At 40.0% G+C, this 18,412-nt stretch overlaps 1 pseudogene; it reads left to right on the top strand.

Moving 5' to 3' along the window:
• The first annotated feature begins 14,078 nt into the window (after positions 1-14,078).
• On the top strand, positions 14,079-14,931 carry LOC144324710 (L-lactate dehydrogenase B chain-like; annotated as a pseudogene).
• The last annotated feature ends 3,481 nt before the right edge of the window (positions 14,932-18,412 follow it).

The following is an 18,412-nucleotide window of genomic DNA, read 5'->3' on the forward strand; positions in this document are numbered from 1 at the left end:
AACTTATAGTTCCACCAAAATTATGGATGAAAAATTGATTTCTACATGATTCTGCTTAAATCTTAAGAGCAATACTATTGCATAGGACCCCAACACTTGTACCCACCTTCTTCCATAGGATATAGTTTCTTGAAGTCTCTGTGGAGCACATAGTTGTTGAGAGCTACATCTTTTCTGTCTTAGTGAAGGCCTTCACTAGAGATCAGGAATTATTATATAAGATCAATGTTCAAATTTCTCTCCTGCAATTTGACTTAAAACTTCTACTGTAGACTTTCTATGGAGCAGTTGGAGGAAGAATTGCTAAGAGGGAAACTGGCTTGCAGATTGGGTGTTGCCCATTAGGCCTTCTGATGGTGGTGACAGTGGCAGCCATCCCAGGACCTGTCACTGAGAAAGATGAGTCTGCAGAGACCTCTGCTTAAAGTATTTCCTGACTTGTGCCCTCCCGGCAAAACCCAGCAGCCTTTTTAGTAGAGCCATCTATTTTTTTAAATATTTTATTTATTTATTCATGAGAGACACACACAGAGAGAGAGAGAGAGGCACAGACACAGGCAGAGGGAGAAGCAGGCTCCATGCAGGGAGCCTGATGTGGGATTCGATCCCGGGTCTCCAGGATCACACCCTGGGCTGAAGGCGGCACTAAACCACTGAGTCACCCGGGCTGCCAGAGCCATCTATTCTTTGAAATGCTTTTCAGCCCCCTGGACAAGTCAGATTCCCTCCTCATTTTCTATAACAGCAGATGCATGAATAAAAGCAAATGCAGCCAGCTTTCTAGCATGATAAAATATCTGGAGACAGAAACACCAAGGAGTTTATGCAAATGAAACCACAAAATATTGAAGTACAAAGTGAACTGATGTGTTATAAGAACTCAAAAGGTCATCTAGATCGTTCAAGAATAGATCACAGAATTTAAATTGGATATCCATAGAATTCAATTAAATCCAGCAAATATTGACTCTGTATCTTGTCCCACGCGGCTGCATTAGCAGGGAGGTGGGGTGTGACGGGCAGGGGAGAATGAGACCTTCAGGAGACTCTCAGCCTAGGGTGCAAAGAGCGGGAGGAGACAAGAATGAGGGTGATAAAATGTGGGGTCAGTAAGACATAATGATGAAGTGCCCAGGTGCTGGGGTCAAGCTGCCTGGTGTGGAAGCTGGGCATCAGCATTTAGAGTAGAGTGACCTTGGGCAGAATGCATCTCTAAGCCTCAGTCTCATCTTTGGTAAACCTGAGTTTCATGACATTATCTACCTCATAATGTTATTTTGAAAATTAAATCTGATATCTTGTCTGCAGCACTTAGTCCAGCACTAGCCATATAGCATTTCATTGACAGTAGCTATGAAATGTCAGGGGGAGGCACAGAGCATAGGAGAGTTGTACCCATTGGAATGTTTCATAAAGGTGTGAAAAAATAAGTAACATGTGGAAAGGAGAGACAGTAATATCAACTGATGGAAATTGGGAAGAGATGTTTATAGCAGTTGTCTGTAAGGTATGTAGTCTCTAAGCCAAATGGCCATGCCTGTCTCATTGATCAGCACATCCCCAGATCCCAACACCAGAAAGTGACTCATCTGAATGAAAGAATAAGTGAATTCATTAGTGTATGGATAAAAGAGACATCATGAGCTGAGAATGAAAAATGTATCCTTGGGATAGGGGGGTAGCATGTGTGGGTAATTCCATCGGTAAACCCCTCACACTGACCCTGGAGTGTCAAGGAGGTTGGAGCCAGATCATCCAGGGTTTTGAGTACTGGGTAAAGAGTCCCGTCCACAGGCAGTGAAATCATTGTGCTTGAATTTCTGTTCCTTTTAATTTGTAAGGAAATGAAAAAAAAAAAAAAAAGCCAAGCTAGTACTGCAGAGTCAGCTGAAATGTTACGAACGTATCTTTCATTTTCCTGCCATCAGTTACGTGCAAATTAGACATCTTCTTCTGCCTATAAATTGTGTAATCTAAGTTTGTGCTGCAAATGATACCAATGGCTAACCATGAGGCTAACAGGTTCTGGGAGAGCTATTTTCTACAGCAGGCGAAGTCTGCAGTAACCAAACTGAAAATGACTCTTAGATTAATATACTGTACAGCTTCACTGGTCCCAGGTACTCAAATGTCAGGATTCTTTGTAAGTCCTGGTTCTTTCTCTTCAAACATGTCATGGGTTTCTTGTGAGTTTAGTCAGTTCCAGGAAATATGATGGGCATTTCCCAGTCTTTGTTTTGTCAGCCTTCAACTTGTCACATTTATGAAGGCTTTTCTAAGCATTTTCCAAATATAGCCTATCATTTAGTTCTCAGGTCAACTTTGTTCGGTGGGTTTTATCACTATGACAGAGGAGGCTCTGGGGCTCCCTTGTGTCATCTGATCCCCCATCCCCAGCTCTTGTTTCCCAACCACATGGCCTCTGGAGTGTCAGTGTTTTCTTCTTATCTTTCCAGAATTCTTCCTGCAATTACCGCTTATAGGTGCGATGCCTCATCTTCAAGCCACAAAATGGTTTCTGGCTGGTACAATGCCTTCTTGATGGATGTTTTATATAACGATTCTCATCCTGATTTCCTTTTATTTTAAAATCCAGTTGTCATTCCTTATCCAGAAATATAACAACAGAAAAAAAATCTAGTAATTAATTTGGCTTTCTTTCAGAAGACCACTTGATCTGATCCTAGTAGATGGCCCATCCAAAGCTTATGAGTAAGATTCGAATGCAAACATCAGAAGATGTTTATCTAGACTTGTGTGTGGAAGGATTAAAAGAAAAAATATGGATGTACATCTGATACTCCATTAAGCAGTATGTTCCTACCTGAAGCTGAAAGAGGGGCAGTGTGTGTAGGAGAAAATGCATGAGTTCGGAAGTCAAGCACACCTGGGGGAACTGGTTCAGCTACTCTTAAGCTTTCAAAACTTGGTCTTGATCTTGACATCTTTTGTAAAGTGGGTTTAGTAACAATTGCATGATACTCATTTCAATCACTCATGAATTAAAAGATTTTTATTGGATACCTATTATGAGGTAGGGCATTATCCTAGTTGCTAGGGATAGAGCCATGGATTAAAAATAAAATAGACATGAGCATTATCTTAATGGACTCAGACTCTGATGGAGAAGGCAGATATAGTATAGCTAAATACGCAGTTATATAATTAAAATTGTGATAAAGGCTATTGAGAAATCATACAAGATGTTTGGAGAAGGTTCTAGCACAGTTTTGGAGGGTAGTGATGAAGCCCTAAAGTTGAGACAAACAGGATGAATTGGATCAGTTGCCTTATAGGATTATTGTGAGGATCATAGGTTACGCTTATTTAAGTTCCTAGCACAGTGCCTGGGACATAATAATCATCAGTAGTTACAGTGAGAACAATAAAATTGGGCTAGGTGACTGCCCACTTCAGATATTTTGCGACACTCCAAGGAGAGCTTCCCCACCATTCTTCTTTTCCCCAGCCTTGATCCCTTTCTGAGGACTGAAAAGCCCTGTTTTTCAGGATGGCAGCTCCTCAGGGATTTGTTCCAGGTTACCCTAAGTTCATGCCATGTTGTTACTGACTGATGTAAAATCAGTCTTGAAAGTTAAGAATGAGGATCCCATAGGATCCCATAAGATCCAATAGGAATGAGTTATTCGAATCCATGCTAAGTTAATAATAACTGATAAAAAATCCCATCCCAAGAACAGCTGTTATTAAAGGAGAGAAAGCACACAAGAATGATCAGCCAGAATGGAAGATGGTCTATATAATGTGAGTGTGTTTGGAGAGCGAATGTCAAATAGAGAGGCTAGGAGCTTTTATACTGAAGTTAACAGAAAAAGGTCAGGCTGTTTGAAAACACTCTGGCTTTATGAGAAATCCCATCCAAGAAACCTGTAGGATATCTATTTTCTAATGGCAAAAGTGTTCCCTGCCACAGTCATAATCCATAAAATCTTTTAATTAATTATAATACTGTCGATCGCCACTTGTTCTCCCTTGGGGTTTCTGACTAATGGTATTTTCCCATGGCCATGATCTCCTCTCACTCTCTCCACAGGCCTGGAAATGGCTGACTTTGCTGATTGTGCAGCAGGAGGAGATTGTTTCTGTACTGCTGGGGCCTTCTGGGGTCTTCTAAAGGCTGAGACAAAACTATACCCATCTTCCATCTGCCATCTACCTAGACTTTTGAGATTCATTCTCTGTCCTGAGTTAGAAGCTGAGGATAAAGAATGAATCAAAAATAGTTTCTACCCTCAAGGAGTTCCAAATCTAGTGTTTTGATGAAGCAAAGTAGCAGAAGCTGTGAGGGCACAGATGGAGGAATGATTAAGTTGGCTTAGGTGTTAGGTAAAAGGCTTCATATAGAGACGCATATTTGGATAGGCCATGAAATGAGACCTACCTACCCGAGACAGGCATGACTGGCATTATACTCAGTGCATTAATTGCCTCTGAAGATGCAGAGCAGAATAAAAACGGATAACACACTTTCCAGATGACATGGTCCATGGATCAAACACCAATGATGATTTCAGAATCATTGGTTTCAATATATTCTGTTTTGAGGCTGGTGTGGGGCCGGGAGTATGGGGTAGGAGAGAAGAGGTGAGGAAGTAGACAGAAAGTTGCTGAGTTGTGATTGCCTGGGACTGGATAGATGATTGTGACACTGTACACTTCTGACCCAATGGCTCACAGTTTGTAGTAAAGACACCTGAGTTCTTGTTAGCTTTATACCCTTGACCAAGCTGTTAACCTCATCCCCTATGTCAGCATGGTTGAGAGAACTTGGCAACATAGTTGTGTCATTGAGAATTCTTTCTCTGGACTCCTAATTTTAAAAAGTAATGACTTTAGAGCTTGGTAATCCAAAGTTTGAACCCCAGCCATTCATTTGCCGTATGACCTTGAGCCAGGTCTTAACCTCCCTGACCTCAGTTTCTTACGCAACATGAGGAGATGGCTCCTCTCTTGTATTGCTATTGAAAGGGTCAGGTATAATTTGTATAAATGTCCAGCATGGCCCCTGATTTATAGGAGGCATTCAGTAAATGGATATTGTGGTTGCTATTACTTCAATCATTATTTTTGCTTACAATAGTAACTTTTTTAGTATTACCCCACTTTTTTCTTGCATTTCTTTTTCTTCTATACTAGGCTGTAAAAACACCTGGAGAAAGGTTTTGGACTTTGGATTCCCTAAGCAATTGACTGGTATCGGTGCCTAGTAAACACTTGGTAATTTTTTTTCCCTGAGGGTAACTGATAGGCAATTACATGGTCACTAAAAATGTAGAATTGAGAGAGTAATTTCCTGTCCATTTCTCTGATACTAATTTTATCTAATGTTTTACATGCTATATAGAGTTTTCTAGAACTTCACAAAATGGGAAAACAGATAAAGTTCAACCGTAAAAGGGATAGGCAATTTCTGCATATTTCAGAAAATTCTTAATCCTGTATATGTTGCCCGGAAATGGATATAGGATGCTATAAAAAGAGGGATACGATGTGGGGAAACTCTTTGACTCAGGCTGTGTATTTGTCTCGTAATTATTTGTTTTGACCAAGGCCTCCTTCTCGTGGGATTAATACTATCTAAATGGAGGGTGTACTGCAAGGCTTTTTTTAAACCAGAGATTATGAAAAATTAGAGTGCGTAGAAATCACATGGAAAGGCTCAGATTGCAGGATTCTAAGCCCAGAGATCCTGATTCAGAATTTCAATTCTGCTTAATGTCTGTTGAGAGATTGAGGTCCTGCCCAGCCCACCACCCCAGCTTGGGCCCCTGTCCTGCTCATATGAGGGCCATGTTAGCCAATACTGTCACCTGATGATGTGGCTTTCTGAGCCAGCAGGTAATTGTCTATTGGCCCTTGCAAGCAGAGCCATGGTTCAGGAATTTACTAATTACCATTCCCTGTTGACTGATTGTCCACATTTATTGTGTATATACTTGGACACATTTTAAATCAATTTAAATCCCAGGTCCACAGCCACTTATCTGAGTGGCTGCACACGATATATTTATTGCCACCACCACCATTACCTGCACCGCTGAAGGCTGCCACTACTAATCATCACAGCTGCAGAAGCATCCACTGTCTACTGAAGCTACCACATGCCAGGAGCCTCAGGAGGCTTTAAAGTGTCCCTTGGAGGTGGATTAATTCCTTACTGTGACACAGAATCCTTGATTCAGAGAGATTAAGTATCATGCTCAAGGTCACAGTGTTGGGAAGCAGCAGAGATTTGATTCAAATCCAAATCCAGCTGGTTCCCAAACCCCTGCTACTTCCTCTAAAATTAAGGAAAGGCAAATTATGTCTTTTCATTATTTGTGCCAGGTCAGTATTAGTTGCAGTATTTCAAATCTGTCTGTAGGAGAGAAGACACAGTTTTGCCTTTTCTCAAGGTGAGACTTGAGAATGATTTTTCATATTTATTATTCATATGTCATATTCATTCTCTCGTTCTTTTAGTGCAGAGATTTGGGGTGAGGCCAGGTGAATTGGTGTGCCACACAGGGGGCATAACCATCCTCAGGCACAGGCTCAAGTCTGGATTCCAAATGCAACTGTTTGAAGACAAGAGAAAAAATACAACCTTTTGAAGTCCTCCTTTCCTTGCTAGTTGTTAGACCAAAGTAATACTATTTGCTAGACATGTCCTGGAGACGTTAGAAATGGAGCAGCATCACCAGCAGTTTGTCTGCGGAAGAAGCCTGATAGTCGGGGAAGAATGGGACAGCTCAGAAGCCGCTGGAATCACAGAAACACCTTCTACTGCATTGCAGAGTCCGAGGAGCTAGAGGAAGGAAAACAACAGCCAAGAGAGTGTGAGCCAGGGCTCTGCTGGCAAACGGGTAAAATGCAGCTGCCTTTCCAGACACGCAGGGAGAGTGTATGCACAGAAATAATGCAAAGAGAACATTTGCATCTCTCTCATGAGATGAGCAGAAAACAACCCTCCCTCAGGGGGAAAAAAAAAGGTTTCAGATGAGAACTTCCTGATGGTGGAGAATAAAATGACAAAAATAAATTCTTATATTGAGAAAGCAGGATGTGAGTGCACACCGAGGAATGACCCCTGAGAAAAAGCACTCACCTCTAGAAACCACTCAGCAGTGGGTGCTGGGAAGAATAGGATGTGAGAGGGTGGCAGGCACATGTGCCTCCAGATGCCAGGGGTCCTGAGGGACAGGCTTCTGGAAACACCCTCAAGGTCACTTCTCAGGTTGTATTTATTTGTTTGTTTGTTTATTTATTTATTTGGTCTCCAGCCCCTCCTGAAATGCAGATATGATACCTGCAAAGTTTCACAGTTTAGAGGAAAGAAGATCCAGATTAGAACAGGATCTTATTCCCTGAACAGTCCTTGTCCTCTCTTGGCCTCAGTTTATTCTCTCTATCAGAAGGTATATGGACTCTCTCAGTGCTTCTCAAACTCTGTGCATAGGAATTACCTTATATCTCATCAAATGTGGATTCGGACTCAGAAGTTCTGGAGTGGGGCCTGAGACTCTGCATTTGTAACTACACCCCAGATTCGCTGCTGTCCATACTTCCAACAAGCATGGGACCAGATTTTCTTTAAAACCTCTTAGCTTTGACATTGGGTTAAGAAGAGAAGGAAACTAGGTGCTTTGATAGCTAGAATTCATTAATCTAAGGATTTTAAATGTTTTTAAAAGTTTCAATCCATTTATTCATTCTAATACTCACTGGGCTACATTATTTAGTGGTACCCTTCCAGGAGCTGAGAATACAGTGGACAAAAAGATCGCCAAGGTCACTGCCTCGTGGGGGTCTAGTGGAAGGAGACAGGTGATAAACAAAAAGTGAAGATGGTAATTCAGACTGCAAGGGAGGATGTTCTCACATAGCTTCTATGAAGGCATGGACTTTGCCCTTGTGTTCACCTGTTCCCACTGCCTAGAAAAGCATCTGACACATAGTAAGTACTTAAGAATTATTTTCTGAACAAAGGAATAAGCCAGTTGTATTAAGTGCTATTTTAAAACGACATAAAATGGAATGATGTGATTCAGAAAGACCAGGAGAGTAGTGTGGGCATATTTTAGATAAGGAAGCAGAGAAGGCCACTCAAAAGAGGTGGCATTTGAGCCATGCAGCACATAATAAGGAGTAGACCATGTGCACGCTGACTTTCTAGACAAATGGAATGGCAAGGTCAAAGGACGTGAAATGTGTTTGCTTAGCACATTCAGGACTTAGCAAGGTGCCCTGCAGCAGGAGAGGCTGGTGAGGACCAACCTCAGGGGCAAGGGAAATACAAAAACCTCAGATGGAGGTCGGCAGGGACAAGACCATTTATGGTCTCCATGGTCATGGTAGGAAACATGCATTTTATTGAAATGCCAGGGGAGATCATAGAAGCTTTTCAGAGAGAGACAGACATAATTCCTATTTAAAAAATGCAAGTCTGGCTGTTGTTGGAAGATATAGGGAGGCAAGGGTGAAGGAGGCACCAGGAGGCCATTCCTATTGGGGGATGTTCCAGATCAGGGGCTACTCCAGTATTGAAGGCAATAAATGATGGTAGTTGTAGAAGGGCAGACCTAGCAGAGATGGAGAGCCAAGGTTGGCCTGGCAGGATTGGCTACTGGATGAGATATTGGCTGGAATGGTGGGTATGAGTGGGTGGGGAGGAGTAAAAGAAATCATGAAGAATTCTCTGAGCAAACTTTTTCTTGATGTAAGAATATGGGCATCTTTATAAGTCAGATTTTCTATTTTTGGACAACTAATTTGTAGGCAGAATTTCCATATATTGAGTTTAAACCTGTCTCCTGGAAACGTCTCTCACTGATCTGAGACCTAGCTTTTGAAATTACAGCATCCAAGTCTACAGTCTCTTCCTCCCAACACTCTCCAAATGTTTAAAGGCAGAGATTATAGCCCCCCTTTCTCCCCTACACAAATACCATGGACCATGAGTCTGCTTCCTCAATGCTAAATATGTTTCAATTAAGACTGAGATTATCCCTTCAAATGAAGTCTCATATACCTGAATAAGACTCCTTTAATAATTTTAAAGTTACTGGAAAGTCAAGAAGTCAGACCAAGATGTCACTAAGGGAAATATTGCCTAGCAAGGAAGAGGAGAGACACAGCATAGTTGGGAAATAATTTTTGGAAAAAAATAAAACCATTTCATGTTCACAACCAATGAGCTGAGACACACCAATAAACATCAATATCACTTTCAAAACTAGTATAAAGTTAAATTGAAACTTTGAGGAAAGTGACACTGAATAATGACTCACTCAGCTTAGATTTGTAGCACATTTTACAGGGAAAAAAATCTGCTTAAGAGGAGTTATGTTTCCTAATTCAAAGGGGTACATGTGGGCAGCCCCAGTGGCTCAGTGGTTTAGTGCCACCTTCAGCCCAGGACATGATCCTGGAGTCCCGGGATTGAGCCCCACGTCAGGTTCCCTGCATGGAAACTGCTTCTCCCTCTGTCTGTGTCTTTGCCTCTCTCTCTCTCTCTCTCTTTCTGTGTGTGTGTGTGTGTGTGTCTCATGAATAAATAAATAAAATCTTTGAAAAAAAACAAAGGGGTATGTGCATCCCTATGTTTACTGCAGCATTATTTGTGATAGCCAAATATGGAAGCAGCTCAAGTGTGCATCAGCTGATGAATGGATAAAGAAGATGTGGCACATGCACGCACACACACACACACACACACACACAGGAGTATTATTAAGCCACAAAAAATAATGAAATCTTGATGTTTCCAATGACAGGGGTGGAGCTAGACAATGCTAAGCAAGTAAGGCAGTCGGAGAAAGACAAATACCATATGATCTCACTCATACATGGAATTTAAGAAATAAAGAAAACAGAGGAGGAAAAATAGAGGCAGGCCAAGAAACAGATTCTTAACTGTAGAGAATTAATAGTGTCCAGAGAGGGTGGGTGGAATGGTGATGGGATGAAGGCACGCACTTGTCGTGATGAGAACAGGGTGATGCATGTAATTGCTGAATCACTATATTGTACACGTAAAACTAACATAGCACTACATGTTAGCTAACTGGAATTAAAATAAAAAACTCTTAAAAAGCGGAGTATTTCTAAAGCTCTGAGTAATAAAATAGCAAATAAACAGTAGAAGAGGAAATTTCAGCTGAAGAGCTGAGGCTATAGCTGAATGGTTCATCACATCTTCCATTTAAAAAAAAAAATCACAATTTTCAGTCAATTTACTACCATGGAGAGAAACATTAGAAAAAGCTTAATGTTTCAGGCTTAACTGGAGCCAAAATTCAATGATTTCCCATTAATAGCAATTCTGCTCTCTGCCATCAGCTTGGAGCGATTTGTTGCCACTCTGTCAATTTCTCCTTCCAGATGCTGCTGAGTGGATATTCTTCTTAGAGATCGGGATTCTTAATTAAAAGTGCCAGGAACCATAATATCTTCAGGGCAATGTTATGTTGGATAGAGGCTTGTTAATATGGATGGTTCAAATGGATAAGGCAAGGTTGGGCTTCCACAGAAGCAGGGAATTTGCTTTTAAAACTCATAGGCAAGACCAAACGGAAGTCTGTATTCTGGCCTGTAAATCCAGGTATCCTTGTCTGTTCACCTCAAGCCTCCCCAGGTGTTTTATAAAAAATTTCCCTTCCACTGAGGACTTTGCCAACTCCTTCAAAGTGATGAGAGGACTGTTTGGAGAAGGAAAAGGGAGAGGGCAAAGGGAACATCCAAAGCTTCTATTTTAGGAGGTAAATGTTCTGGATACTTAAAAACGAGGAGAGGCAGAGGAAGTCATAAAAGTTGGGTATAAAGTGAGGGATCTTAAATTTAATAGGAGGCTAACAGGTGTGTCTGAGGTGTGATTGTTGTTAGAGCTGTTTCATGATAGAGCTTATTTCAAGCACTTAGTGTGACGGAGCACAGTCACGTGCGGACATGCACATACACACAGAGAGTTACGTACCAGGATGTGCACCTAACACACACATATATAGACACGATGCTGTCATAAACAACAGGCAACTTTGTTGAGAAGAGAAAGAAAGAAAGAAGAAAAGAAACTTTTCTTTCTCTTTGTTTTATTTTTTTAAAGATTTTTATGTATTTATTCATGAGAGACACAAATAGAGAAGCAGAAACATAGGCAGGGGGAGAAGTGTGTTCCGTATGGGGAGCCCAATGAGGGACTCAATCCCAGGCCCCCAACCTGAGCCAAAGGCAGGTGCTCAACCACTGAGCCACCCAGGTGCCTCTTTCTCTTTGTTTTAATCAGAGATGGTCTTTGTAATCAAGAAAATGGTTAAAATACTCAGTTCAAAGAACCAACTGAGATAAGACTACTGGGAATATACTGTCTTCTTGGGACCTTTGTTGTTATTTAGAGATTCTTTGTTCTACTTTCCCTTTTCTTTGTCATGTTTGCTGTGATGCTAAGCAATATTACAATGTTAACATTCAATAGCAACCTTTGCTGCTATCTTGCTTTCACACATCTTCCTTGGTTTTAGTGACTGGATGAGCAATTGCTATCACATGCTTGGACTGACTAATGAGTAAGGCAGCCTTACATGTCTGTAGAAACTGTAAAACTGATTCCAGGCCAGGAATCATAGATTTCTCTGTCATCTGACATCATAGTTCTTGCTTCTGAGTGTTCTTTACTGGCTGCCCTGTGGAGACCATACACTAGATCTTTGATGATTACCAAACAGGGTGAAGAGAAAGGAGTATTAGCCAAGACCTTGGCCTTCTTCCAAGGTTACTTCCAGTTTTATATTCACTGATGTGTACAGTGGTACTTTTGTAAAAAGTGCCCTCTGGGTAAATATCTTATCTCCCCTCTTTTTTTTTCACAAGGAGACATTTTAGATTTCAGTCATCTTTTTGGAAAACTCATAAATAGGAAAGAGGAACAAAGGAAGAAGTAGTTTTATTTAAATATGAAAACAACTCCATTAAGATTTAGGTAGTTGACGGAAAAGGAGGTCCATGCTGTAGAGACACATCTGAGAGTCAAGGATAGTACAGATGTTTGGGCACATCAAGTGTGGGATAAATTGTCAGGGACAGAATAGATGGAAACTCATTGAGCTGTGAGGATTTAAACAGAAATGCAAAGCAGTAAGCATAGTGCCTGGTGTACAGTAAACCTTACCAACCACTAACAGTTCTCATCACAGCACGGCAGGATTCTGGTTCCTAGAATGGTCATCCTTCCTAAGTTTTCTTTGGGCGCTGGCTTTCTATTGTAGCTTTAGCCTTGGCACCTTTGCTCCTGCCCTGTTACTCAGAGATACCTTGTCATCTCAGGCTGATCCAGCATCCTGCTTCCTTTTGCAACTCAGTTCCCCATAGATCTGCTTTCTTCTCTCTCCAGGGTAGGAAAATAGAGACTTAGAGGAAAATAAGATACAGGAATTTCTAGGCACCCCCAGGACTCATCTTAATGAAGTACCACCAGGAAGTGATGTCTATATGTGACTATCTTCTCTGTGCTATTTATATTTCCCAGTAAACCAGGCTGCTGGATTCCAGGGTCAACTGATTCTACTGTAAGTGCATGTGCAAAAGAATTTCCTTTTCAGTAGGTCGGTTTAGGAAAGCAAGTGCCTTCATCACCATTCAGAGTGATATCCGACATGTTACCATTCAAATCCTGGAACCTTTGTGATGTCATTGACCTAAAAACTCTTTGAAAAGTGTGGATACATATACAGGCCTGGATCTTTATTTGGCAAATTGGAAATACTTACTATTCCTCAAAAATTTCTAAAACTTTCTACTTTTACCTCCCCTGAAGATCTTATTTTTATTTCAGATTGATTCGATTTAGTAGAAGTCATTGGAGGCAGCTTTATGTACATTTTAATGAGGGCTGATAGTTCATCTAGAGATTGAAGACTGGTTTGGATTTGTGGCTGTTAAGCTGCAGGCTTTCTATGTAAAAATTGAGAAATAAACTTCAGAGGTTTACTTGAATGAATTTTGAATAAATTTGGTTTCTCTCAGAGACTTTTTTTTTTTTACTTATATTTATATAAAATCTCAGTTCCTCGGTTAACTTTAGTTAACCAGAATGGTCCAGGTAGGTGGTCAAAGGTCAAAGTAACCCATCCCTAGAGTGGTACATTGTGTTATCTCAGTCTCACTGTTGACCCTTAGTCCCTAAACTGAAAAATTGCACGACAGCAGGAACAACTTCTGATCTATTCATCATTGCATCTCCTACATCTTCTATTGTGTCTTCATGTGGTAGGTGATTAATAAATGTATGCTAATCAAATAAATGCTGATTAAAAAAATATCCTATTTTACATATCCTCTTGAAGTATTAGTTTTAACAAGTTTATTTAAACATAAATTTTTCCACACTTATTCTTAAAATTTAACACCATTGGATCTTGTTTTCTCTCCTTACATGTTTTAGTAAGAAAGGTTTTGGTTAGCATACGAGTATGGTGGAAAGAGCATTAAACATGGACACAGGAGAGCTGAGCTCCTACCCTATTCTGCTAACAACTGACCTTATATTTGGTAAAATGGTTTCATCTCTAGGCCTCATGAAAGCTAACAATGATAGAGTTCAGAAAATTTCCCAAATTCTTTCTGGTCTCTAGGTAGAATGTATTTACCTCATTGTCTTCTTCACATGAGTCTAATAGCTATCTCCCTCCTGGGCACAATGTAACTCTTCAGAAAAAACTGATTGCACTGGGGGTACCTGGGTGCCTTAGCTGGTTGAATGTGCAACTCTTGGTTTCATCTCATGTCATCCTCCTGGAGTGGTGAAAGTGAGCCCCACATGGAGCTCCACACTCAGCCCCACATTAGGCTCGGTGCTCAGTGAGGAGTCTGCTTTGTAGACTCTCCCTCTGCCCCTCCCCTGCTCTCTCTCTAAAATAAATAATAATAATAATAATAATAATAATAATAATAATAACCCCAACAAAACTGATTGCACCAGTTGCAGAAGAAGAAGCAACCATCCCAACCAATAAGATCATTGTAGTGGATGTTGTGCAAGTTGGTGTGGCATGTGCCATTAGCATTCTGGAAAAATCTCTGGCAGATGAACTTGTGCAATGGACGTTTTGGAAGAAAAACTCAGAGAAGAAATGGTAGTTCTGAAACATAGGAGCTAATTTCTTCAGACACCTAAAACTGTGGCAGACAAGGATTACTCTATAACTGCCGATTCTAAGATTGTGTTGGTAACTAGCAGGAAGGAGAAGGCCGTCTCAACCTGGTGCAGAGGAATATTAATGTCCTCAAATTCATTATTCCTCAGATAGTCAAGTACAGTCCTGATTGTATCATAATTGTGGCTTTCATCCCAGTGGATATTCTCACATATGTTACCTGGAAACTAAATGAACTACTCAAGCACTGTGTGATTAGAAGTGGGCATAACCTGGATTCTGCTAGATTTCACTATCTAATGGCTGAAAAACTTGGCATTCATCTTAGCAGCTGCCATGGATGGATTTCAGGAGAACGTTGCAACTCAAGTGTGGCTCTGTGGAGTGGAGTGAATGTAACAGCAATTTGTCTCCAGGAATGAAATCCAGAAATGGGAACAGACAATGACAGTGAAAATTGGAAGAGAGTGCTTAAGATGGTGGTCGAAAGTGCCTATGAAGTCATCAAACTAAAAGGATATACCCTTGGGGCTTTTGGATTAAGTGTGGTTGATCTCATCCACTCCATGTTGAAAATCTATCCAGTGCTCATGCAATGTCAGTGATGGTGAAGGGAATGCATGCCATGGGGAAGGAAGTCTTCCTGAATCTTCCTTATATCCTGAATGTTTGGGGATTAACCAGTGTTATCAACTGAAAGCTGAACGATGATGAAGTGGCTTAGCTCAAGAAAAGTGCACATACCTTGTGGGACATCCAGAAAGACCTAAAAGACCTATAACTTCTGGCCTTTAAGCTGTAGAGCTAGAAAAACTAAAATATGACTAACCGTGAATCTTTAGTTTTCATCCACATTCATGGATCACCATTCACTTTTCTCTTCCTTAAATAAGCAAATGTGCACTTATGGACTCAAAGCCCATGCTTGGTTTAATGCTTGCAATGTGAGCCCTTGAACAAATAAATTAACCATCATAGTGTGCTTCTAAAAAAACTAATAATATATTTACCTCAGCTTTCCTCTCTGCTTAAGTTATGGGATATCTAAATTTTTAAAATGTGGAGAGAAAGTATCTTTCTTAACTGATCACAGGTCTGTAATCACAACTTCAGTTATATTTTGGATGTCCTGGCACACAGAAAAATATCAAGGGAAGTATTAATTTTAATTTATTCACCTTCTGCTCGTTACAAACCATGTGATCTGGATTAAGTCATTTCATTATTCTGGGCTTCGATTTCTTTGTCTGCATATTAAAAGACTCAACTAAATCAATCTTCAACTCTTTTTTTCCAGCAGTGCTATTCTGTTTCTAGATTCTTTCAAAGCTACTGTGACTTGTCACTGGTATTCTTATTCTCATCCAATTATCCATTTATTCAGCAAGTCTGAATGAATACCTGGTATGTACAAGGATTATGCTAGGAAGTAGTTACAAACAAATGACATGCATTCCATCCATAAAGGTTATTGTTTCCGTTTTTTCCCTTTCCTGAATTTACCCTAGAATATCTAATATCCATTAAGAGATGTACAGAGGAATATAAATAAGGACAAAAGGCACATCTTCATGTATAAGAGAAATATCCCGAGTAAGGTGGTACAATCTAGCAGAGGATGGGAAGTAATGATAGGCACAGAGCTCAGTTTTTAAGTCAGGTTTAAACATTGCTGGGTTTTTTCTTTCATTTTAGAGATTTTTGGTTTTTTGGGTTTTTTTTTTTTTTGGCTTTTCTTGTGTTCTGATATATCCTTCTTTTAACATTTTTACCTATCTTAAAAATTCTTTTAAGGCTTTACTTATTTAAAAGAGATTGAATAAATGAGAGAGAGAGAGAGAGAGAGAGCATGAGTTGGGTGAGGGAGAGGGAGAAGTCGGCTGAGGCTTGATCCCAGGGCACTGGGATCATGACCTACACTGAAGGCAGATGTTTAACCAATTGAGCCACCGAAGCATCCTCAAAATTTTTATTTTTTAAGTCATTAGTAATTTTATAGTTATGGGGTCAGAGGAAACTAAATGAATTTAAGTCCCAATTGGTACTCAGTTTTAAAAATTTGATAAATCTTTCTGTTTCTCACTGATTTTTTATATTGCCTTATTTTTTTAAAAGATTTGTTTATTTGTTCATGAGAGACACAAAGAGAGAGGCAGAGACATAAGCAGAGGAAGAAGTAGGTTCCTCACAGGGAGCCCGATGTGGAACTCGATCCCAGACCCTGGGATCACGCCCTGAGCCGAAGGCAGATGTTCAACCGCTGAGCCACCCAGGCGTCCCAATATTGCCTTAATTCCATGGAAAATTTTAATGCAAGAAATGGTCTACTGCTGGAATATTTACCCTTCTCCATCAGGATCTACAGATTAATTTGATAATGTCATCATTTTGTCTTTATGCTATATTTAATATATTTTAAGATAATTTTTATCAATTCTATATATATATATAAACTTATGTATATATTTAGGTGAATTTACAGCTTTTTAAATAACTAGTAAGGGATCCCTGGGTGGCGCAGCGGTTTGGCGCCTGCCTTTGGCCCAGGGCGCGATCCTGGAGACCCCGGATCGAATCCCACGTCAGGCTCCCGGTGCATGGAGCCTGCTTCTCCCTCTGCCTGTGTCTCTGCCTCTCTCTCTCTCTCTCTCTCTGTGACTATCATAAATAAATTAAAAAAAAAATTAAAAAAATAAATAACTAGTAAGAAAAAATACTTGTTGGGCTTATATTTTAAATATGGAGAATTGATACCTTCAGAATATTTCATTTTCTTTTAAAAACAGGATACATTTGTTCACTTATTCAAGTGTTCTTTTATAACTTCCAGTTGTAATTGTACTTTTTCTTATTGAGGTCATGCCTTATTCTCACTAGGTTTATTCATGAATATTCTCTCTCTCTCTCTCTCTTTACTGCAAAGAAGTAGTAGAAAGCAAAAATATGCTTTAAACAGCTTGTCAGGAAACATAGTGTCATAAATATTTCAATTCTCTTCTGAAGGAACATATTGAATATTGTGATAATATTTGGCCAACTTACTTAGTCCTAAATCATCCATTTAATATCTTGGCAGTTCTACCTACTGAACTGATGATTTTCTGAGTTATGAGTATCCTGGATAAGAATACAAATCGCTTGACGTTCGAACATATATTAGTAAATAACATTGTAGAAATAGGACCTGTTTCAACTGTCTGCCATGTCATCCTGGAAAACAGCTGCTTTTACTATACCTCAGCTGATATGAATTAAATAGCCTTAATTAATATGAGGAGAATAAGTGCAAAGGTGTTTGAAATAACTAGATAGTAATAATGATAGCACCTAGTCATGGAACATTTACTAAATACTAAGATGGGCACTTCACATACATTGAGTAGCAATACCCTAATAAAACAGACATTAGGATGGGGCTCCTGGGTGGCTCAGTGGTTGAGCATCTGCCTTTGGCTCAGGGCATGACCCGGGGTCCTGAGATAGAGTCCCACATTGGGCTCCCTGAGGGGAACCTGCTTCTCCCTCTGCCTATGTGTCTGCCTCTCTCTGTGTGTCTCTCATAAATAAATAAATAAAAATCTTAAAAAAAAAAAGACATTAGGGCTTCATTTTACAAATGAGCAGTCTACTCAGACCATCCAGCCCAAACCTACTCCTATCTGTCTCCAAAGCCTATGCTCATATCCACTGTGGATACTGCCTCCCTTTAAGTAGAATCTAAATACTTGAATAGAAAAGTCTGAAGCATCTGCCAGGACATTAAAAATGTCTCTAGAATTTGGTCCCTGCACAAGGAAGAAGCTCCCAATTCTTTCTAGATAAGAGCCGCAAAGACAAACAATAGCTGTTGGATCCCATATATACCAAAATTTTAACATAATTTATAAAAACAAATTAACAGAAAATGGAAACCTTCACCTTCCCCAGCCTTCAATACAAATATTCTCCCTCTCTCCCTCCCTCTCTCTCTCACATGCACAAACACACACACACACACACACACACACACACACACACACACTGAATATCAGCTTTATAAAGAGTACAGTTACTCTTCCAAAGTCAGAAAAATAAAATATTTTACCTGTACTATTTTACCAAAATAAAAATGATTTTTAGGTCATAGTTTTCTGAAATCAGCAGAATGTGTTAATTTATTAAGGATATCTCTGGAAAACATCACTTAAACATTTTTTTCCCAAGAATGAATAAGAATCCAAAGCCTATTAAAAAGAGTGTGAGTGTAGGGCACCTGGGGCTCA

The sequence above is a fragment of the Canis aureus genome, chromosome 12 (assembly GCF_053574225.1).
Source record: "Canis aureus isolate CA01 chromosome 12, VMU_Caureus_v.1.0, whole genome shotgun sequence".
NCBI lineage: Eukaryota > Metazoa > Chordata > Mammalia > Carnivora > Canidae > Canis > Canis aureus.